Source organism: Lithobates pipiens, unplaced genomic scaffold (assembly GCF_037356315.1).
Source record: "Lithobates pipiens isolate NorthernLeopardFrog02 unplaced genomic scaffold, aLitPip1_a1.2 Scaffold_18, whole genome shotgun sequence".
Classification (NCBI taxonomy): Eukaryota; Metazoa; Chordata; class Amphibia; order Anura; family Ranidae; genus Lithobates; species Lithobates pipiens.
Window position 1 is genome coordinate 143488882 of NW_027507758.1, and position 23556 is coordinate 143512437.

Genomic DNA, 23556 nt, shown 5'->3' on the forward strand with positions numbered 1-23556 from the left:
TTCTTCACTCTCTGCTATGTGCACCCCCAAAGACACTACCACCAACAACACCACCACCACCACATACCTTCCGCTTGAGTGCAAATGGGGGCCTTCATGCTCCAGTGTTTTAATAGGGACCCCCGTATAAAAAGCATGAGGGTCAAGGACCAGTACTGGGTGGCAACGTACTTAGATCCCCGGTACAAACACAAAATGGCGGAAATGTTACCGCCGTCGCAGAGGGCTGTCAGAATGCAGCACTTCCAGGCCTTGCTTCGAGAAATGCTGCATTCTGCTTTTGCGTGCGCTGGCAGAGGAGCAATTCCCACTCCCAGAGAAGGATTTGCGGGTACCAATCCAACAGCGCCTGCAAGAAGAGGCCGGTTTGAAGATGTGTTGGTGACTTCGGATATGAGGTCATTCTTTCAGCCGACCCATCGACAGGTGTCATCCGGATCCAGCATCAGGGAACGCCTAGACCGTCAGGTGTCCGACTACATTGGGTTAACGGCCGATGTGGACGCTCTGAGGAGTGATGAACCCCTAGACTACTGGGTGGGCAGGCTTGACCTCTGGCCAGAGCTTGCCCAATTTGCAATCGAACTGTTGGCTTGCCCCTCATCCAGTGTCCTGTCCGAAAGGACGTTCAGCGCAGCAGGGGGGATTGTGACCGATAAGCGTACTCGCCTAGCTCACGACAGTGTTAACTACCTCACATTTCTAAAAATGAATGAGGCATGGATCTCGGAGGAATTCAACACATGTGATCAGTAGACCATGTATATGTCTATAAACAATTTTTGGAATCAAGCACACAGACCTTCTTAATTCATTTGGCTCACTTCCCTGACCCAAAAAAGCACACCGTACTATATGCCCCTACCCTCCTCTTTGAAGAGGTTGAGCGGTGTCATATTTCTACTGGGGCTGCTTATTATGAGGGGTTCCCACCATCCCTGTGCTGTGCTGACTTCCTCCTGGGTGTTCTTATTATGAGGGGCTCCCACCATCCCTGTGCTGTGCTGACTTCCTCCTGGGGGTTCTTATTATGAGGGGCTCCCACCATCCCTGTGCTGTGCTGACTTCCTCCTGGGGGTTCTTATTATGAGGGGATCACACCATCCCTGTGCTGTGCTGACTTCCTCCTGGGGCTGCTTACGGTGCTGCTGTCAGCGCTGTATGTCACGGAGCTGCTGTCAGCGCTGTATGTCACGGAGCTGCTGTCAGCGCTGTATGTCACGGAGCTGCTGTCAGCGCTGTATGTCACGGAGCTGCTGTCAGCGCTGTATGTCACGGAGCTGCTGTCAGCGCTGTATGTCACGGAGCTGCTGTCAGCGCTGTATGTCACGGAGCTGCTGTCAGCGCTGTATGTCACGGTGCTGCTGTCAGCGCTGTATGTCACGGAGCTGCTGTCAGCGCTGTATGTCACGGAGCTGCTGTCAGTGCTGTATGTCACGGAGCTGCTGTCAGCGCTGTATGTCACGGAGCTGCTGTCAGCGCTGTATGTCACGGAGCTGCTGTCAGCGCTGTATGTCACGGTGCTGCTGTCAGCGCTGTATGTCACGGAGCTGCTGTCAGCGCTGTATGTCACGGAGCTGCTGTCAGTGCTGTATGTCACGGAGCTGCTGTCAGCGCTGTATGTCACGGAGCTGCTGTCAGCGCTGTATGTCACGGAGCTGCTGTCAGCGCTGTATGTCACGGTGCTGCTGTCAGCGCTGTATGTCACGGAGCTGCTGTCAGCGCTGTATGTCACGGAGCTGCTGTCAGCGCTGTATGTCACGGAGCTGCTGTCAGCGCTGTATGTCACGGAGCTGCTGTCAGCGCTGTATGTCACGGAGCTGCTGTCAGCGCTGTATGTCACGGTGCTGATGTCAGTGCTCTGTATTACGGTGCTGCTGTCAGTGCTCTGTATCTCCTGCACCCTCTTGTTTGCCTACCCTGGTCCCTGACCTTCCCTCTCCTCCATTGCCTTCATTAGCTCCATAGTCCTGAATTGTCAGAACAATTTCCCAAATAAAAAAAAAATGCTTGTAGTTATCGATCCCAAATTCACCTCATACATGTATTATGCTATTGTCCAGGTGGTGGGACTACGTGCTACCCCCTAATAATTACCCCGTGGCCGCAAATTCGACCTAAAGGTTTGCGAAATTCGCCTCCCATTGAAGTCAATGGAGCCCGCGGCGAACGGTCGTTTTCGCGAACGTTTGTGCCCGTTCGCGTTTCGCGTTCGCGAAACGTCCCGTCGGAAGTTCGTCCATCACTAGTGCACTCCTCTCCCCTATCATTCCAAACTGCTCACCTTCTGGTATTGACCTCAAAGTTACACAGAGGTCTGCATGAATTGCTCATTGGAGTACATGGATTGTCCAGTGATTTTGTTGCATGGTCACATGAAATACACAGAGGAGTTTATTGTGTGTTTACATTGGGGCTCATATTTTTATGATTATTATTACACTGTGATTGTGTGTTTACATTGGGGCTCATATTTTTATGATTATTATTATTACACTGTGATTTTGGACTTTTCTTTTCACACTGGATATATTGTTTGCACGTTTGTATGTATAATTGTTTATTTTTTGTATATTTGGATTGAAAGCGCTACACTGATTAATCAGTCATATACAATGCAAAGGCCATTAAACCACATGCAGCCTGTATTATGAAGTATGCCAACCCTGGCATGTCTTGTGTCAGTTGGCATTGTATTAAACAATTCTAGTAAAGCAAGTTCCCTAAGGATATGTTTCCACTATTGCGTGCCCAAATTTGTGCAATTTTGCCGTGACTTGAAGCAATGCCTGTGTATTTTTGAGGTCTATGGACCTCAAGTCGCATCAAAGTTTGACCAAAGTAGTGCAGGGACTACTTTGAAGTCACCGCGTCTTGAAGTTGCACAAATATGAATGGTACTCGCAGGGGTGGACTGACAACTCATGGGGCCCCCGGGCAATCAGAGATTATGGGGCCACACAGTATACACAGACATGTTTGTATTGGCTGAGAAGGTACTGGAGAGGTGGGGCAGCTATAATCTCAGGATTTTTAGACCAAAAGGATGTTGCTAAGGGACATTTCAGAGACAGGTGTAAAAAAGAAACACAAATTTTTACATACTGTCCCTGCTTTTACTGAGGCTGGCAATCCTGATGGGGCCCTCGGGCAGTGCCCGAGTGGCCCAATGGTCAGTCTGCCCCTGGGTACTCATTGGAAATCATGGGGTACGACTTGTCATGCAACTTTTCAGTCCCGAATTGCATGAAAAGTTGCACTAGTGAAAACCTAGACTTAAGGTAACACTATTAGATTTTCTGCAGATTTTTGTCTTCAGATTTACAAAAAACATATAATATGCTGTCAAACCTTAAGAGTTTTAATTTGTATGCAATCAGGCAGGCCCTTGCACTACGTGTTTTGGTAAATCTAAAAACAAATCTGCATAAAATCTAATAGTGTGTATGGGGCTTAAGTCCTGATTCACACCTATGCATTTTTAGTGCTTTTTGCATTTTGCAGATTTGCACTACAGTCCATTTAACATGGTTTGTAGTGAAAATCTGCAAAACACACTAAAAATGCATAGATGTGAATCAGGCTTAATGCTGGCCATAAATTATACAATTTTCTTGTGCAAATTTCCTTTAGATTTACCCAAATCATATAATAGGTGGTCAAACCTAAACGCTTTTAATTTGTATACAATCAGGCAGGCCCTTCTACTACATAGTTGAAGGTAAATCTAAAGAAAATTGAATAAGAAAATTGTATGGCCAGCTTAAAGCGGGAGTCCGCCGTTTTTTTTTTTTTTTTTTTTTTTTAAAGCCGGCAGCTACAAATACTGCAGCTGCTGACTTTTAAAATAATGACACTTACCCACCCAGCGCGCCCGCGATGTCGGCACCCGAAGCCGATCTCTCGATCGTCTCTCGGGTGCTGCTGCCGCCATCTTGGGTATGGGAATCAGGAAGTGGAGCCTTGTAGCTTAATTTCCTGGTTCCCTACTGCGCATGCACGAGTCGCGCTGCGCAATAAGGATGGTCCCCGCTGTCTCTGGGATCCGTGTGTTTCCCAGCAGACAGCGGGGGACCTTCGGAAAGGGGCATAGATTCTGCGGAAAGGGGCGTAGTTTCTGCAGAATCTACGCCGGAAGTGGGTGCAGATACCTGTACTGTACAGGTACCTGCACCCCCCTCCCCCCTGAAAGGTGCCAATTGTGGCGCCGGAGGGTTCCAATGAGCGGAAGCTCCACTTTAGGGTGGACCTCCGCTTTAAGGGCTCATTCACACTGAACTGGAAGAACGCCAATCAGGCACATGAAAAAACAATATTTTTTCAATGTGCCATATTCTCACTATAATGTACAGTACATACTGCACTTTATTGCAGTGCACAAGAAGCACTGTATGACTCAGTAATCATCAACCCTGTCCTCAGGGCCCACTAACAGGCCAGGTTTGCAGGATAACCGAAATACATCACAGGTGATATCATTTGCTGCTCAGTGATTGCAGATTCTAGTTTGCATCTCCCCAAGGTAATACATAAAACCTGGCCTGTTAGTGGGCCCTGAGGACAGGGTTGATGACCACTTCTGTATGTCACTGCACAGCAGTGCAACACACCACTCTGCTGTGCAGTGAAATGAACAAAGTGTCACTTTGTGCACTTTAAATAAAGTTGCCAAAATAAAAAAAGAACTGTGTTGATGCGGTAAAATGCTCATCACACCACCCATTGAAACATGGAAATGCAATTATTTCAGTAAATATAAACTGCTAAATACCTTTACTCCTCAGCACTATATAGCAGTCTGGTTAAAGCTTGTAGGAGTGTCTGACTGTCCTATGAGACTGTAGGACCCCTGACTCTCTATCTGAAGAGTGCTCATTGGCCCTGTGGTGATCACATTCACGCTCACAAGAAAAAAAAACTGTCTAGCAATACACACCAAACTGAGCATGTGCAGAGTGACTCCACAGGCTCTGTCTTATCAAGAGATGTAATTGGGACTGTGCAAGAAGGGGAGGATCACAAAAGGCAGGATCAAACAGGCTTTTTACACAATGCAGAGGATTAACCCCTTGGGTTCCACAGGGAATATAACACGCATGCTTTACTGCATATACAGACTGATTTTTACTGTTGTGGGTTTAGTAACACTTTAATGTCTCCGTGTGTGGGCAGTGGGAACGGGTCCTTGCTGCATCTAAAATGATATCCTTTCACAGACCACATATTTAACAGAAGATAGTGTACATAGACAGTAAAAACAATGGCTTTCTCTTATGTAAGAACTCGGTCATCTTTGTCTAAAAGTTTGCTGTTAGAAACCATATTCATATTAAATTATAAAATGTAGCATTTAGACTAGCATTACATGGTAGTCATTAATGCTGGGTTCACACCTCCGACTGATGTGGCTCACAGCAGGGGTCCAAAGCGTCCCTGTTTTCTGTTTCAGGGGCGAATCAGGGCTGAATTTTTGCCTGAATTCAGCCTGGAAACCGAGCCAAAGACGCACAGCAATCCTGTGCAAGCCACTCTGCAGCCGCAATGGAAATATGTGAATCGGCTCCATAGGGATCTGATCACAATCTTCTGTCCTGCAAATTGGATGCAGAGAAATCTGTGTCCAATTCGCATTGGTGTGAACCCAGCCTAAAGAGTGATTCTGGCCAAAACTTGTTTGCGTAAACATTGGATAATGTGGTGGGAATAGAACTCTTGGAGTCCTTTCACACGGGCGCCTTCTGTTCCAAACAGCAGGGGATTGGTCCGCTGATCCCCTGCTGTTTGGAGCAGACAGACCAAGGACAGACCCTGCTCTGCTCTATGGGTGGCCAGGAGTAAATGGATTCTGTTTGTTTACACCCGGCTGCCTCCATTTCAGTCTACCTTAATGGAAAAGGACACTCCTCCATGTCTTTAAGCGGGCCTAATCAGACATTGGTCCATAGGAATGCATGACCCTTCCTTTCAGGCATGCCTGAAAAACTGATCAGATTGCCCATGTAAAAAAGTCCTTAGGTTTATATTGCTGTCTGTCTCTCCTGACTATACTGGTACAATGACAGGACATGTAAGGAAATCCCCCCCAAAGGGAGTGCCAATGCCACTTTTGACAATTGTGTCTAGAGTACACAGTTGTAACAAAAGTTTCCCCAGACAGCAAAGGTTTGAAGACTTTCCTAATACAGTAATTCCTCAGATTGTGAGTAACACGGTTAACAAACGTTTCGCATTAAGAGCTATTATTATTGTTTAAAAATCCTGACTTGGTTTGTGTTGTGTTGTGTCGCAAAGCGAGCAGGATTCTAGCCTCTGCGGTGTGCAGTATCGCATTTGACCAGAGGTGTGGTTACACTCGGAGCCGATCAAAAACACTTCGTTCTCAAGTGTTTCCAAGTGCATCCGAGCGGCTCAGAGCAGTTTCTGAGTGTTTACGAGTGTCTCTGGCGCCCACACACCTCTAATCACATGTGGTACTGCATACAATAGAAGTCACTGTGGAACTAATTATCTGTGTTTTCATTGACTTATATGGGGAAACTCGCTTTGATCTACGAGTGCTTTGGATTGCAAGCATTCTTCTGGAACAAATTATGCTCATAGTCAAAGGTACCATTGTAAATAGAAATAAGTCTAATCCCCTATTAAAGGTTTTCTTTAAATCCCACTCCTTTTTCTTTTCCTTAAATATGAGAGTGGAAAATGGAATGAGAGGAAATCTCACCAAAGTCTCTTTTGGGCAGCTGTCACTGGGACATGTGTCCCTAGCCTGGTAAGTGCAAACTTCACTCAGTGGTGGGATTTATCCAGCAATATCACTCAATTGTGGAAATCGTCACAAGCTGTCACTATAATATTCACAGATTTTGGACACTTATTTGTTTGTATCTGACGTGGTGTTGCTGCTATTTAGTTTAATTTTTTTTGTCCAGCGCAAGTTTTTTTCTTGCTAAAAATGTATATATACAGTGGTGTGAAAAAGTGTTTGCCCCCTTCCTCATTTCCTGTTCCTTTGCATGTTTGTCACACTTAAGTGTTTCGGAACATCAAACCAATTTAAACAATAGTCAAGGACAACACAAGTAAACACAAAATGCAATTTGTAAATGAAGGTGTTTATTATTAAAGGTGAAAAAAAATCCAAACCATCATGGCCCTGTGTGAAAAAGTGATTGCCCCCTAAACCTAATAACTGGTTGGGCCACCCTTAGCAGCAACAACTGCAACCAAGCGTTTGCGATAACGTGCAATGAGGCTTTTACAGCGTCCTGGAGGAATTTTGGCCCACTCATCTTTGCAGAATTGTCCTAATTCAGTTACATTAGAGGGTTTTCGAGCATGAACGGCCTTTTTAAGGTCATACCACAACATCTCAATAGGATTCAGGTCAGGACTTTGGCTAGACCACTCCAAAGTCTTCATTTTGTTTTTCTTCAGCCATTCGATGGTGGACTTGCTGGTGTGTTTAGGATCATTGTCCTGCTGCAGAACCCAAGTTCGTTTCAGCTTGAGTACACGAACAGATGGTCGGACATTCTCCTTCAGGATCTCTTGGTAGACAGCAGAATTCATAGTTCCTTTTATCACGGCAAGTCTTCCAGGTCCTGCAGCAGCAAAACAGCCCCAGACCATCACACTACCACCACCATATTTTACTGTTGGTATAATGTTCTTTTTATGAAATGCAGTGTTCCTTCTACGCCAGATATACTTGGACACACACCTTCCAAAGAGTTCCACTTTTGTCTCATCGGTCCACAGAATGTTGTCCCAAAAGTCTTGGGGATCATCAAGATGTGTTGTGGAGAAATGGAGACGAGCTTTGATGTTCTTTTTGCTCAGCAGTGGTTTTCTCCTTGGAACTCTGCCATGCAGGCCATTTTTGCCCAGTCTTTTCCTGATGGTGGAGGCATGAACGCTGACCTTAACTGAGGCAAGTGAGGCCTGCAGTTCCTTGGACGTTGTTGTGGGGTCTTTTGTGACCTCTTGGATGAGTCGTCGCTGCGCTCTTGGGGTAATTTTGGGCGGCCGGCCACTCCTGGGAAGGTTCACCACTGTTCCATGTCTTCGCCATTTGTGGATAATGGCTCTCACTGTGGTTCGCTGGATTCCCAAAGCTTTGGAAATGGCTTTATAACCCTTTCCAGACTGATAGATCTCAATTACTTTCTTTCTCAATTGTTCCTGAATTTCTTTGGGTCTCGGCATGATGTGTAGCTTTTAAGGATCTTCTGGTGGACCTTACTGTGTCAAGCAGCTCCTATTTAAGTGATGCCTTGATTGTAAACAGGTGTGGCAATAATCAGGCCTGGGTGTGGCTAGAGAAATTGAACTCAGGTGTGGACAACCACAGTTATAGTATGTTTTAACAAGGGGGGCAATCACTTTTTCACACAGGGCCATGATGGTTTGGATTTTTTTTCACCTTTAATAATAAACACCTTCATTTACAAATTGCATTTTGTGTTTACTTGTGTTGTCCTTGACTATTGTTTAAATTGGTTTGATGTTCCGAAACACTTAAGTGTGACAAACATGCAAAGGAACAGGAAATGAGGAAGGGGGCAAACACTTTTTCACACCACTGTATATATATATATATTACATACATATATATAACTAATATATGTTTTTACACAATAAACTATATATATATATATATACATATATATACTGTATATACACACACACACAACACGTCTTTGGTATAAAAAAAAATCCCAAGTGTATATTAACCACTTCCCACATGCCCACCGCTCCAATATATGGCGGGCGGTAAGCAGTGACAAATGTGGGTTAACATACCTGTACGTCAGCCCAAATTGGAGCAGTGGCGGTTAGAACTCAAATTTTTTTTGGGGGGGGGGGGGGGTGGGCGCAAATAAACTGGAAAAAAAAACATCAATTGCAGCCACTGTGCCCATCAATTGCAGCCACTGTGCCCATCAAAGCAGCCACTGTACCCATAAATTGCCGCCACTGTGCCATCAAACACAACTACTGTACCCATCAATTGCTGCTAGTGTGCCCATCAATTGCCACTACTGTGCCCATCAATTGCTGTCAGTGTGCCCATCAATTGCTGCCAGTGTGCCCATCAATAAAAAAGAAAAATGTGCATTTATTATTTTTTGTTGCAGAAGCCTGGAAAGCATTGCACCAGCGATCAGCAGATCATTGATGCCATGCAGGTCTTATGAACATTGTCGGTGTATCGGCTTACCCTTACCCTTACCCTTACACCTGACAGCCTACCATTAAAGTTCATGTGCGTGTTAAGGCAGGCATCCCGATACTTTTAGTAATATAGGGTAAATATATATATATATATATACATACATATATACACACACACACACGTGTGAGCTTTGGGGTGCACACCCTAATGCATAAGGCTGCACACGCCTATGACTGGCCTATAGACGAGCTGGGGGATTCTCCACTGGGCCCCAAGCTTGTGAAGCAAAAAACATTCCAAAACACTTGAGTATGGGCTGTTATTGACAGCCTGTCTATTTGCTTAACAATGTCATGATGTTATCCCAGTACTTCCTCCTTTCAACAGCACCTAAAAATGACTCACCCTATCCTTCTCTCGTTTACTGACAAAAAACTCTGCTAAAGGCACTCTGAGAATAGGATCTCTTATTTGGAGTCATAGTGCCACTCATTGGGATTTGTGGAATCAGGTGACAAGGACAGAAATTAAAAAATATTGAAATCTAGTGAAAGAGCATGTTACCTTACCTTATGTTAATTACTGCTTAACCACTTCAGCTCCGGACCAATAAACACCTTAAGGACCAGAGGTCTTTTTGCAATTTCGCACTGCGCTGCTTTAACTGGTAATTGCGCGGTCATGCAATATTGCACCCAAACGAAATTTGCGTCCTTTTCTTCCCACAAATAGAGCTTTCTTTTGATGGTATTTGATTGCCTCTGCGATTTTTTTTTTTTGCGATATAAATGGAAAAAGAGCGAAAATTTTGAAAAAAAAAGATATTTTCTTCTTTTTGTTATAAGAAAAATCGAATAAACTAAATTTTAGTCATACATTGAGGGCAAAATTTATTTAGCCACATGTCTTTAGTAAAAAAAATGTCAATAAGCGTATATTTTTTGGTTTGCGCAAAAGTTATAGCGTCTACAAACTAGAGTACATTTTCTGGAATTTACACAGCTTTTAATTTATGACTGCCGATCTCATTTCTTGAGGTGCTAAAATGGCAGGGCAGTACAAATCCCCCCCAAATGACCCCATTTTGGAAAGTAGACACCCCAAGGAAATTGCTGATGGGTATGTTGAGCCCATTGAATATTTATTTTTTTTGTCCTAAGGGATTGAATAATGACAAAAAAAAAAAAAAAATTTTTTTTTACAAAAAGTTGTCACTAAATGATATATTGCTCACACATGCCATGGTTATATGTGGAATTGCACCCCAAAATATATTCCGCTACTTCTCCCGAGTATGGCGATACCACGTGTGTGGGACTTTTTGGGAGTCTAGTCGCGCACGGCACCCCGAAAACCAATCACCACCTTCAGGATTTCTAAGGGTGCAAATTTTTGATTTAACTCCTCACTACCTATCACAGTTTCGAAGGCCATAAAATGCCAAAATAGCACAAAACCCCCCAAAATGACCCCATTTTGGAAAGTAGACACCCCAAGCTATTTACTGAGAGGCATGTTGAGTCCATGGAATATTTTATATTTTGCCACAAGTTGCGGGAATATTACAAACTTTTTTTTTTTTGCACCAAGTTGTCACTAAATGATATATTGCTCACACATGCTATGGGCATATGTGAAATGACACCCCAAAATACATTCTGCTGCTTCTCCCGAGTACGGGGATACCACATGTGTGGGACTTTTTGGGAGTCTAGTCGCGCACGGCACCCCGAAAACCAATCACCACCTTCAGGATTTCTAAGGGTGCAAATTTTTGATTTAACTCCTCACTACCTATCACAGTTTCGAAGGCCATAAAATGCCAAAATAGCACAAAACCCCCCAAAGCCTAGCCACGTACGGGACCCCGAAAACCAAGCACTGCCTTCCGGATTTGAATATAAAATGCTATAAAAAACAAACTAACCAGAGTCACCCGTAACACTTATACGGTGATCAGTGGTGAAAGGGTTAACTAGGGGCAATCAGGGGGTTCAAATTTTTATTAGGTAGTATATGGGGGTCCCTGGCGCTATATAAAAACCTGACGGGGAACCTAAATAACTAACTGGCTAACCAGCGTCACCAGTGACACTTATACTGTGATCGCTGGTGAAAGGGGATGAAAGGGTTAACTAGCAGCAATCAGGGGGTTAAAACCATTATTGGGTAGTATATCGGGGTACCTAGCGCTATAAAAACCTGGCGGTGAACCTAAAAAAATAACTAGCTACCTAGCGACACTAGCGACACTGATGCAGCGTTCAGAAAAATTATCGCTTAGTGACACTGGCAAAAGGGGGTGAAAGGGTTAACTAGCGGAAATCAGGGGGTTAAAACCATTATTGGGTAGTATATCGGGGTACCTAGCGCTATAAAAACCTGGCGGTGAACCTAAAAAAATAACTAGCTACCTAGCGACTGTAGCGACACTAATGCAGCGATCAGAAAAACGATCGCTTAGTGACACTGGCAAAAGGGGGTGAAAGGGTTAACTAGCGGCAATCAGGGGGTTAAAACCATTATTGGGTAGTATATCGGGGTACCTAGCGATATAAAAACCTGGCGGTGAACCTAAAAAAATAACTAGCTACCTAGCGACACATGCAGCGATCAGAAAAATGATCGCTTAGTGACACTGGCAAAAGGGGGTGAAAGGGTTAACTAGCGGCAATCAGGGGGTTAAAAACATTATTGGGTAGTATATCGGGGTACCTAGCGCTATAAAAACCTGGCGGTGAACCTAAAAAAATAACTAGCTACCTAGCGACTGTAGCGACACTAATGCAGCGATCAGAAAAACGATCGCTTAGTGACACTGGCAAAAGGGGGTGAAAGGGTTAACTAGCGGCAATCAGGGGGTTAAAAACATTATTGGGTAGTATATCGGGGTACCTAGCGCTATAAAAACCTGGCGGTGAACCTAAAAAAATAACTAGCTACCTAGCGACACTAGCGACACATGCAGCGATCAGAAAAATGATCGCTTAGTGACACTGGCAAAAGGGGGTGAAAGGGTTAACTCTAGGGGCAATCAGGGGGTTAAATCTTTATTGGGGGGTGATAGGGGGCTACCCTGGACCTAACACTAACTGTCCTGACAGTTTTTACTGTCACAACTGACACTGAATGCATTGATCAGTAAAGAAATGATCAATGCAATCAGTGACACTGTGACTGGGGGGGGAGGGGGGGCGGGGGGGGGATCGGGGGGGGTTTGTGTGCCTGTGTGTACCTACATGTCAGTGTAGTGTTGGTGCACACTTACTTTTACTGTTCTCCTCGTAGTCCGGTCAAAAAGACCGCCCCGAGGAGAATGACATCACTTCCTCCTTCCTGTGTAAACAATACACAGGGGAGGAAGCTTCTCATTGGCCAGGAGCGATCCAGAGGGGGTGGCCGAAAACCAACGGCCATCCCCTCATCACGGAGCGCTCCTGGACCGAATCGGACCGCCGTAATCAGCGGGAGGGGGTCCGATCGGACCCCCCACCCGCTGGAAGGCAATCACGTAGATGTACGTGATTATGCCTGCCTGTGCCATTGTGCTGACGTACAATGGCAATACGGCGGTCCTCAAGTGGTTAAACCTAATGCCAACAGAAAAAGTCAGACGGAAGCTTTTCATCGTATATTCCAATCATGTGTATGCCTCATCTGCCTTTTTTTTTTTCTAAAATTCTGACGGACCTAGAAATAGAACATGTTCTAAATATTTCCGATGGAACCAATTCCTATCGGGAAAACCGCTCGTCTGTATGCTGTTCCAACGGACCAAGAACAACGCATGCTCTGAAGCAAGTACAAGAAGGAAGCTATTGGCTACTGGCTATTGTACATCCTTTTTCTAGTCCCGTCGTACATGTTGTATGTCACCGCTTTCTTGACGATCGGACTTTGGTGTGATCATGTGTACGCAACACAGTTTCAGCGGAATTCCATCAGAACTCCGGCATAAAAACCTTCAGCGTTTATTCCGACGGGAAAACTGGCCGTTTGGACAGGGCATAACTCAACAGAATTGTTCGGGAATTAGATCATTTATTTTGGGTTACACTTGGATTTTTTGGACTGAGTGACACAAACGTTAGCAATCTACCAAAGTTAAATGCATGCTTCTCGCTTGGTTGTGGTTCAGTTGATGCTGATTTGACATGGGAGGAAAGGGGGGTATAGTGTGATTTACTGGTCTAATAAGCTAAGAACTCCACCTGATTTTTCATATGTAATTCACAATCACAGACACTAATGGAAGTCTGTTCATCATGTAGCAAAGAGTAGAGTTGTGAATGAGCCAACCGACTGCCCAATTACATTCTTTTGCTCCAAATCTAAAAAGAAGAGAAGAGGGAGACCTAAATCCTTAAATAGAGCCTATCTTTATTTTTCTATCATAGGAGAAAAATGAACACCAACCAAAGAATTGGCATTCTGACAGGCTGAAGCATCCTCAGAAAAAGAGAATAGCGCAGGCTCGGACCTCTGGGTCTGCACCTCTAGCTGCATTGAATATGCTACTCGAGGCTTGACTTTTGTGCCTGTTCTAGTGGAAGGCATCTACATGAGGGCCCTCCTTGATTAAGGTGCACAAGTGACCCTGCTGTACAAAGACACATATCTTGTCTTTCTAGCTAACTCTGCCTCTTCTGGTCTAAGGTTATTTTATTTAGTTTTAGCTTATGCCTCAATAACCAGCATAGGCTAGAGTCAAGTTAGGCAACTTATGGCCACTTCTGGTGTCAGACTAGAAACTACTAGGAAGTAGACATGTGCATTCATTTTCGTCCGAATGCATTTTTGTCCGAATTTCAGCTATTTTCGTTTTCGTTTTGACAAACGATAACGAAAGCACAGAATCTGAAAAACGAAAGATCCGACATAAATAAATGCTTTATTTTAGTTTTCATTGTTACAACAGTTCGATATAGAATAGGAGATTCGACATGACTCTGACAATAACAATCTGTGTCTATAGAACCTGTGGTCGAATGTGCCTAACCTTACCTCTATTAGTCCAAGATTATCTAGAGAAAATATTCGACAGAGAAAAAAGATTTGACAGAGAGAAAAGATTCTGCAAGTTACTGTCCTAAAAAGTGTTTGGGGACCTGGGTCCTGCCCCAGGGGACATGGATCAATGCAAAAAAAAGTTTTAAAAACGGCCGTTTTTTCAGGAGCAGTGATTTTAATAATGATTAAAGTGAAACAATAAAAGTGTAATATTCCTTTAAATTTCGTAGTGGGGGTTGTCTATAGTATGCCTGTGAAGGGGCGCATGTTTCTGGTGCTTAGAACTGTCCCTGCACAAAGTGTCATTTATGCAGGAAAAAAAGTCCTTTAAATTCACTCGCAGCTATTATGAATTGTCGGCTCCGTAATACAGAGAACACTCATTGAAAGTCATTGATAAAAAAAAAATAATAATAAATTTAAAAAAAAAGCGTGGGGGTCCCCCAAATTCAATTACCAGGCCCTTCAGGTCTGGTATGGATATTAAGGGGAACCCTGCCTCAAATTTAAGAAAAAATTTGACGTGGGGTTCCCCCTAAATATCCATAACCAGACCCTTCAGGTCTGATATGGATATTAAGGGGAACCCCAAGTCAAATTTAAAAAAAAAATTGACGTGGGGTTCCCCCTAAAAATCCATACCAGACCCTTTATCCGAGCACGCAACCTGGCAGGCCGCAGGAAAAGAGGGGGGGACGAGAGAGCGGCCCCCCTCTCTCCTGAACCGTACCAGGCCACATGCCCTCAACATTGGGAGGATGCTTTGGGGGTCTGTGACCCCTCAAAGCACCTTGTCCCCATGTTGATGAGGACAAGGGCCTCATCCCCACAACCGTGGCCGGTGGTTGTGGGGGTCTGCGGGCGGGGGGCTTATCAGAATCTGGAAGCCCCCTTTAACAAGGGGACCCCCAGATCCCGTCCCCCCCTGTTTGAAATGGTAAGGGGGTACAAAAGTACCCCTACCATTTCACAAAGAGAGTGTAAAAAATTGTTAAATAAGACAAACACACTTTTGAAAAATTGCTTTATTAAAAATAAAAAATAAATAAAAAAAAGATTCCAGCGGTGGTAATCCACTCTTGCTATCCAGCGACGGACGGTCATCTCTCCAGCGATGTCTCATCTCATCCAGCGCAGCGAATCCATCCTTCTTCTGTCTCCACGGAGGAGACACTGCAAGGATTCCGGAGCCTGACATTTCTTATATACGGAGGGCAGGGCCACCCGTCACCTGACCCCGCCCCCCTCTGACGCAAGGGGAAACCCGGAGTTCCCTGTGACGTATAGGTGACCCCGCACCCCTCTGATGTAACACAGGCAGGTTTCCGTTACATCAGAGGGGGGCGGGGTCACCCATACGTCACAGGGAACCCCGGGTTTCCCCTTGCGTCAGAGGGGGGCGGGGTCAGGTGACGGGTGGCCCCGCCCTCCATATATAAGAAATGTCAGGCTCCGGAATCCTTGCAGTGTCTCCTCCGTGGAGACAGAAGAAGGATGTATTCGCTGCGCTGGATGAAATGAGACATCGCTGGAGAGATGACCGTCCGTCGCTGGATAGCAAGAGTGGATTACCACCGCTGGAATCTTTTTTTTATTTTATTTTTTATTTTTAATAAAGGAATTTTTCAAAAGTGTGTTTGTCTTATTTAACTATTTTTTACACTCTCTTTGTGAAATGGTAGGGGTACTTTTGTACCCCCTTACCATTTCAAACAGGGGGGGGCCGGGATCTGGGGGTCCCCTTGTTAAAGGGGGCTTCCAGATTCTGATAAGCCCCCCGCCCGCAGACCCCCACAACCACCGGCCACGGTTGTGGGGATGAGGCCCTTGTCCTCATCAACATGGGGACAAGGTGCTTTGAGGGGTCACAGACCCCCAAAGCATCCTCCCAATGTTGAGGGCATGTGGCCTGGTACGGTTCAGGAGGGAGGGGGGGCCGCTCTCTCGTCCCCCCCTCTTTTCCTGCGGCCTGCCAGGTTGCGTGCTCGGATAAAGGGTCTGGTATGGATTTTTAGGGGGAACCCCACGTCAATTTTTTTTTAAAATTTGACTTGGGGTTCCCCTTAATATCCATACCAGACCTGAAGGGTCTGGTTATGGATATTTAGGGGGAACCCCATGTCAAATTTTTTCTTAAATTTGAGGCAGGGTTCCCCTTAATATCCATACCAGACCTGAAGGGCCTGGTAATTGAATTTGGGGGACCCCCACGCTTTTTTTTAAAAATTTTTTTTTTTTTTTTATCAATGACTTTCAATGAGTGTTCTCTGTATTACGGAGCCGACAATTCATAATAGCTGCGAGTGAATTTAAAGGACTTTTTTTCCTGCATAAATGACACTTTGTGCAGGGACAGTTCTAAGCACCAGAAACATGCGCCCCTTCACAGGCATACTATAGACAACCCCCACTACGAAATTTAAAGGAATATTACACTTTTATTGTTTCACTTTAATCATTATTAAAATCACTGCTTCTGAAAAAACGGCCGTTTTTAAAACTTTTTTTTGCATTGATCCATGTCCCCTGGGGCAGGACCCGGGTCCCCAAACACTTTTTAGGACAGTAACTTGCAAATTAGTCTTTAAAATTAGCACTTTAGATTTTGAACGTCGGAGTCCCATAGACTTTAATAGGGGTTCTAAAGTATGCTATATATTAGCTCCGTCGAATCTTCTTTATACATTCGACAGACACCATAAGCTTTCAAAGACAGATTCGACCGTAATTCATGTGGATTTTCGGACGAATGCAATTTTTGAACGAAAAACTAAATAAATAAAAAAGAATTTCGGGAGTAACTAAATAAATTAAGTTTTCGGACGAAAACGAAATTCCGAAACGAAATATTTTACTCTGCACATGTCTACTAGGAAGAGACTAAAGCACAGAGTACAGTAGTAGTAGGCTGACTCTGAATTCCAGTGCCACACCACAGTTCCTGCTGGTAACAAGCTATATTCTAGGCTGGTTAGACAACAGTTGAATGATCTCCCCATGTTTGCAGATGTTATCTTCAGATCTCCAACACAAATACAGATGCTGCATTATCCTCAGGGGCCCGTGCAAATAGACTTTACTGCAACATCTATAACTATAACTATATATATATATATATATATATATATATATATACATATACATTATACCCAGGTTTATGTGCACAATTCCACCAGGACTCCTATCGGGCCCATTGCTGATAATACCTGTTTATACGTTGGATGCATATACTGTTATTAATCTCCTCTAATATAACGCTTGTATTTTTTTATAATGGTGTGCATCTATATACTTATGGTTAACCTGACTCTCCTGCTTCCTGGTGGACATCATATGATGCCCTCCCAGCAAAGCTGCGTATGCACGCCGCCGGGGGGCAGGCGATTGGTGGTGACGTGTGTCCCTGAGACACAGCGCATCACTGATTAGGGTATAGAGCCAATGATTATTAGTTCAGTGTCCATCAGTGCAACATATCAGTGCAGCATATCAGTGCCCATCAGTGCTGCCTTATCAGTGCAGCCTCATCAGTGCCTCTTCATCAGTGGCCATCAATGCCGCCTCATCAGTGGCCTTAAGAGCAGCCTATCAGTGGCCATCAGTGCAGCCTATTAGTGCCCATCAGTGCAGCCTCATCACGCACATCAATGAAGAAGAAAAATTACTTATTTGCTAAATTTTAGTTTTCTCTTTCCAGAATTTTTGGTCATTGTCATTGTCATTCAAAGTGCGACAGCAACAAATTGGCCTGGGCAGGAAGGGAGTGAAAGTGTGCAGTAAGCAAGTGGTTAATAAAAAATTAAATGTATCAGATCACCAAGTGGTATGGTGGTTACAAGTATATTACTGAAGCGTGCCCCGTCCTGAAATTTGAAAACAAAAATAGAAAAACTGGCTTTTTTTTTCTCCTCCCTCTCTCTCCCCCCTTCCCTTCTTGTTTTACCCTTTTTTATTATGTTGCACACGCCCCCATGGTGTCCTTCAAAAGGCTGTCCCCCTCTTTCTGTACCAATGTCTTTATTGGTTATCAGGCTGTATGGCTCATATCTTGTTATTTTTTGAGTTTAATAATTTATATTGAAAAATGTTTTTGTTATCTCTACTATCATATATTTTTTTCTATTTTGGTAGTCAGTCATGATTGGCTCCGGAAGAAGCGCGAACACACGCTAAACATGTCGAGCATAGTATCATCATCCAACCTATTTTGGAGGTTTCGAGATTCTGTTTTGTACATTATATTTGGGAGTGTTATGTCCATCAGATATATTTTTATTCACTAAGTACACTATTAATTTAATATAATAGCAGTAACATCCTTTGGTAGGAATTCCATGACTGTATTTGATTGTGTGTTTAATTATTGTTTTTGTAATTTTTCTACATAAAAATGTATATTGTTTTTAAAATAAATACAAGTTTTTTGTTACTGTGGTAAGCAAGTGGTTAATGTTATATGCAAGTCGCAGTAGTTATTCTGCTTCCAATTACTTTTTTTAGATTACTGGTTAATTTCCCTTGAAGGAAATCCCCTCTGTTCACAGAAGCCCTGTCCTAGGTGGAGGCACTACCAACTTTATTATCAAACCCACTCCTCCACTTAGGCCGCGTACACACGGGCGGACTGTTCGCCCAACTTTGTCCGCTGAACAGTGTTTGGGCGGACAGTCCGCTCGTGTGTGGGCTTTCAGCGGACAGTTTCAGCGGACAGTTTGACGGACAAGGTTTTTCGGAATTTCCGAAAAACTGTCCGCTGAAACCTTGTTTCAGCGAACAGTCCGCTCGTGTGTAGGCTTGTTCGTCAAACAAAGTTCCGCGCATGCTCAGAAAGGATTTTCACGCCGAAAGTTATAATGCAGTGTATAGGACGTCGTATTTTTCGTCCCGTCGTACGTGCCGTTCACGTCATCGCGCACGGTTTCAGCAAACTGTTCGTCCGTCGTGTGTGGCCATGTCCGTCCATGCTAATTTTGAGCGGACTGTTTGCCGAAACTGTTTGACGGACAAAGTTGGGCGAACAGTCCCCGCGTGTGTACGCGGCCTCAGTGAAGGTTTTGCTTCTCTTAGCTACCTACAGGTTAAACACAATAGCCCATTTAGGGAGGGCCATTTGTCATAATCCCCCTTCAAAGGAGGGCTACATTTTAAAAGTGCTGTAAAAACAAAAATGTTTATGGAACATGTGACTTGTTTTAAAGAGGAGTTCCACCCAAAAATGGAACTTCCGCTGTCTGGATTCTCCCCCCCCCCCTCCCCCATGTCACATTTGGCACCTTTCAGGGGGAAGGGATCTAATACAGGTATTTGCTCCCACTTCCGGTATAAGATTGCCGCAGTATCTACGGCGATCTACGCCATGTCCGGCCCCTCATCTGTTCCCCTTGCTGTCTTCTGGGAGACACAGGTCCTCCTCCGTCCCCCTCGCTGTCTCCTGGGAGACACACAGGTCCCAGAAGACAGCAGGGACCACTCAGAACACGCAGCGTGACTCGTGAATGCGCAGAAGGATACCTAGTTGTTTGGCAGGCAGAGACATTTAGGCCCCTCTGCTTATCACTTTTGTCTCAGTTCTAGGACAAAGAGGTAGTCTGTTCTCCTCTAGGCTTACATGGTAGATAGTTTAGTTAAGCAAGAATGTACGCACTTCTTATGAAAAGAATACTTTTAATAAATTTTTAGCAATGGGTCAATGCTGACTATATGTTTTTTACAAAGAACCCACAAGACCCTTAGAATGCTGCTTTTATCTAAGTTCTTTCTAGAAAAACTGTTTTGAAAAAAACAAAACTGTTCCAAAATTGAGGTGTAGTCAGTGTATTTATAGACTTGTCTTGTGTCTGATAATGTAACAAATCTATTTGTCTTATTGTGATGGAATAGTACATTTTTGTTTAAAAAAACTATATGTTAAAAAATATAAAAGCGTGTATTAGCAAATATGAAGCTGTCATCACTTACTTGTTTCTCGTGCCTTGAAACAAATCTTTTCAGTCACCCTTAGTGTTTAGTTTCTCCTTTTATATTATGATGTTGTATAGTTTCAGATAAGTGATTCATTGTATAACCTGTTACTCCACCCATTCTGCATTGCTATCTGTATGTGATACCCATATGGCATTAAAAAATAAAATAGCATGTGGTTCAACTTTCTGCACAGGTTTATTGGGGAGGGACTGAGGAACAATTTGAGTGAAACTAAGAACATCTGAGCCCTTGTACACACGGTCGGACATTCCGACAACAAAATCTGTCGGATTTTGTCCGACGGATTTTGTCCGAAACTTGTGTTGCATACACACGGTCGGACAAAGTTGTCGGAAAATCCGATCATACGTGACGACGTTATTTTGTTACGACGGTACTACGTTCAGGCTAGCCAATAGCTTTGGTCTAGGAATTTGATTTGAGCATGCGTGGCACTTTGTCCGATCAGAATTCTCTACACACAATCGGACAAGGTCTGATCGGATCATGTTGTCGGAAAGTTTTAGAGCCCAGCTCTAAAACTTTGTCCATCGGATATTCCGACGGAAACAGTCCGAAGGAGCCCACACGTGGTCGGATTATCCGACAACACGGTCCGATCGGACATTTTCCGTCGGAATGTCCAACCATGTGTACAAGGGCTAATGCTATCATAAGAAGGAACTAAACTGATTTCATTTTACTGCCAAATACTAATATACACCACATTTCCTTAAAACATTCCCACACTAGTGTATTGACCTGCGATAAAGTGTTTAGAAACACAATGCTTTTAATTATATACTGTTACTGCATAAAGCTATGATGTTTGCATTTTATTAAATCCAAGGCTACAAACTTTTTTTTTTTGTTTTAAGTAGAGTAGGAAAGTTTTAAAACCCCTGTCATATTTTTGCCCACCAAGCATATTCAACCTTTCTGTGCAACTTGGTAGCCATTGTCAGTGGGACGTAAAATGTTGGGATATCCAAAAGTCTTTTTTTTTAGGCATGCAGAAATGTTTATGGTAGAGTTATGCCATTGGAATGAAAAAAAAAAAAAAGTGTTCCATGGCTTTTGTTCTTCCCTCTTTCTCAAGCCTTTCTATCTCTCTCTTCTGTGGGCAGCCTCAGCCCTAAGAGCTTTAGGCGACCTTTTCCGAGATGCCTCCCGAATTTCTAAGCCCTTGTACACACGGTCGGACATTCTGACAACCAAATCCGTTGGATTTTGTTCGACGGATTTTGTCCGAAACTGTTGCATACACACGGTCGGACAAAGTTGTTGGAAAATCCGATTGTAGATAACGTGATGACGTTATTTCGTTCCGACTGGACTATGTTCAGGCTAGTAGCCAATAGCTTTGGTCTAAGAATTTGATCTGAGCATGCGTGGCACTTTGTCCGTCGGAGTAGGCTACACATGATTGGAGTATGTCCGATCGGAGCAGTTTGTCGGAAAATATTTCCGGCAAGTTGGAAAATATGGTCCGACGGATATTCCGACGGAAACAGTCCGATGCATACCACACACAGTCGGAATATCCGACAAAACGCTCCGATCGGACACATTCCGACGGAATCTCCAACCGTGTGTACAAGGGCTAAGAAGCACGTGCACGCGCACATTGCTGCCGTAGGGAGACTGGAGCGTCCACTCAACCTCTGCTTCCTACTGCTGATCACCAGAGGCTTTCAGGTAGTGACCAAGGGGGCCCCCTTTCTACAGTGAAAGGTCACCACAGCATCCCAAGGACTGATGAGACTGCTATTCACCCATTACTGAAACTGCTTGCAGGAACTAAGAGTAAGATACCAAGTGTACCCAATGTCATTTTATGCCTAGTACTTACTGGTAATCACTTAGTATGCTAAATTGTGTTATTACCATCTTTAGTCCATTTTATGCTTGCATAATTACAAACATATTGGGTGACAATATATTATGGTTGCCTTCACTACCTAGTTTGGTGCCTATTTTCTTGTGATGTGGGCGCTGCTGCGCTCCCCTTGGGTATGCCCACTACAGGGTACTAAGTATTACTTTCAGTGGTTTTCTGTGATATTGTATGTTTGTACACTCAACCTGGTGTGTTAAAGACGCTGAGGTTTTTGGAAAAAGTTGAGATAAAGAAGGATCCATCCTAATCGGTGGCTTCTACAGGGGTAGTGCTACATACCTTAATGCGGGTATTGCATTAAGGGAAAAAAATTGTCCCTTTTCGATACACTTTAAAATTGTGTTTCTTGTATCTATAACATCGGCCATAATAATTTTGGATTTTGAGTTTTCTCTAGACAGGATGGTCAGTTTATCCCAAAAGCGGCACCATCATTCCACTTTAACAAAGAAGTCATTCTACCCTAATTTCCAGCTACCATAGGATATCCACATTCATTGGATATTTTTGTCATGTTAAGAGAAAATCTTTTGGCCACAACTCCCTACAGAACCTCAGAAAAGCTCTTTGTGATTGTATATGGTCATCAAGCATCAACTAGTATGCTAGCATCCTAGTTAGTCAAAATATTCCAAAAACAGAACCTGCCAGTATCGGACTGAACTGAACTAAAAGCATATTCCAACAGGGCTGTAGCAACCTCTTGGGCAGTCTAATGGTTTTCTCAGAGCACCTTCATTTCACATTATAAAATTGATTCATGGTAGGGTCATCATGTGACCCATCATATATACGAAAAAGAGATATCTACAATATAATGTAGGATGTACAGACTGATCATTATATTGAGTCCATACATAGGGCTTTGTGGTTCTATGTATGTATTAAAATGCTAGCTACTGAAGCCTAAAGTTGACCTAGACTCAAACAATATATTTTAATGAGTTTAGGACAAGTCAATTGGGAATGATATAGTACTAACTGTAGACATTCTACAGCTGCTCTTTTGTCTAGGTTCTCTTTTTCATCCATACCACAGCTAAGCAGCCACCATTGGCTATCACATGGCAGCTCTTATGCCCCATACACACGGTCAGACATTCCGACCACAAAATTCGTCGGATATTTTCTGACGGATTTTGCCTGAAACTAGTCTTGCATACACACTGTTGCACAAAGTTGTCGGAAAATCTGATCATTCGAAACGAGGTGACATACAAAACGTGCGACGGGACTACGTAGAGACCAGTAGCCAATAGCTTTTGTCTCCAAATTTTTTCTGAGTATGCACGGCACTTGCATGTGTGTCGAAATTCTCTACACGCGATCGGAAAAAGTCCGATCGGATTTTCTCAGAAAATTTTAGATCCAGCTCTAAAATTTTCAGTCAGAAATTCAGACAGAAAAAGTCCGATAGAGCCCACACACGATTGGATTTTCCGACAACATAATCCGATCAGACTTTTTCCGTCTGAATTTCCGACCTTGTGTATGGGGTATTACTGTT

The 23556-nt window shown here is 43.8% G+C and overlaps 1 protein-coding gene across 2 annotated transcripts in view; it reads right to left on the minus strand.

Moving 5' to 3' along the window:
• LOC143987477 (cystatin-like) overlaps positions 1-23556 on the minus strand; it is a 55806-nt gene that overhangs the window by 21101 nt on the left and 11149 nt on the right. The window contains exon 1 of one of the 2 annotated variants that reach the window (XM_077486214.1): positions 20144-20269. The exons of the other annotated variant lie outside the window; for it this stretch is intronic. The gene's annotated coding sequence lies outside the window, so the exon portion shown is untranslated. Of the gene's footprint in view, positions 1-20143; positions 20270-23556 lie in introns of those variants that run through there. 2 annotated transcript variants of the gene reach the window in all.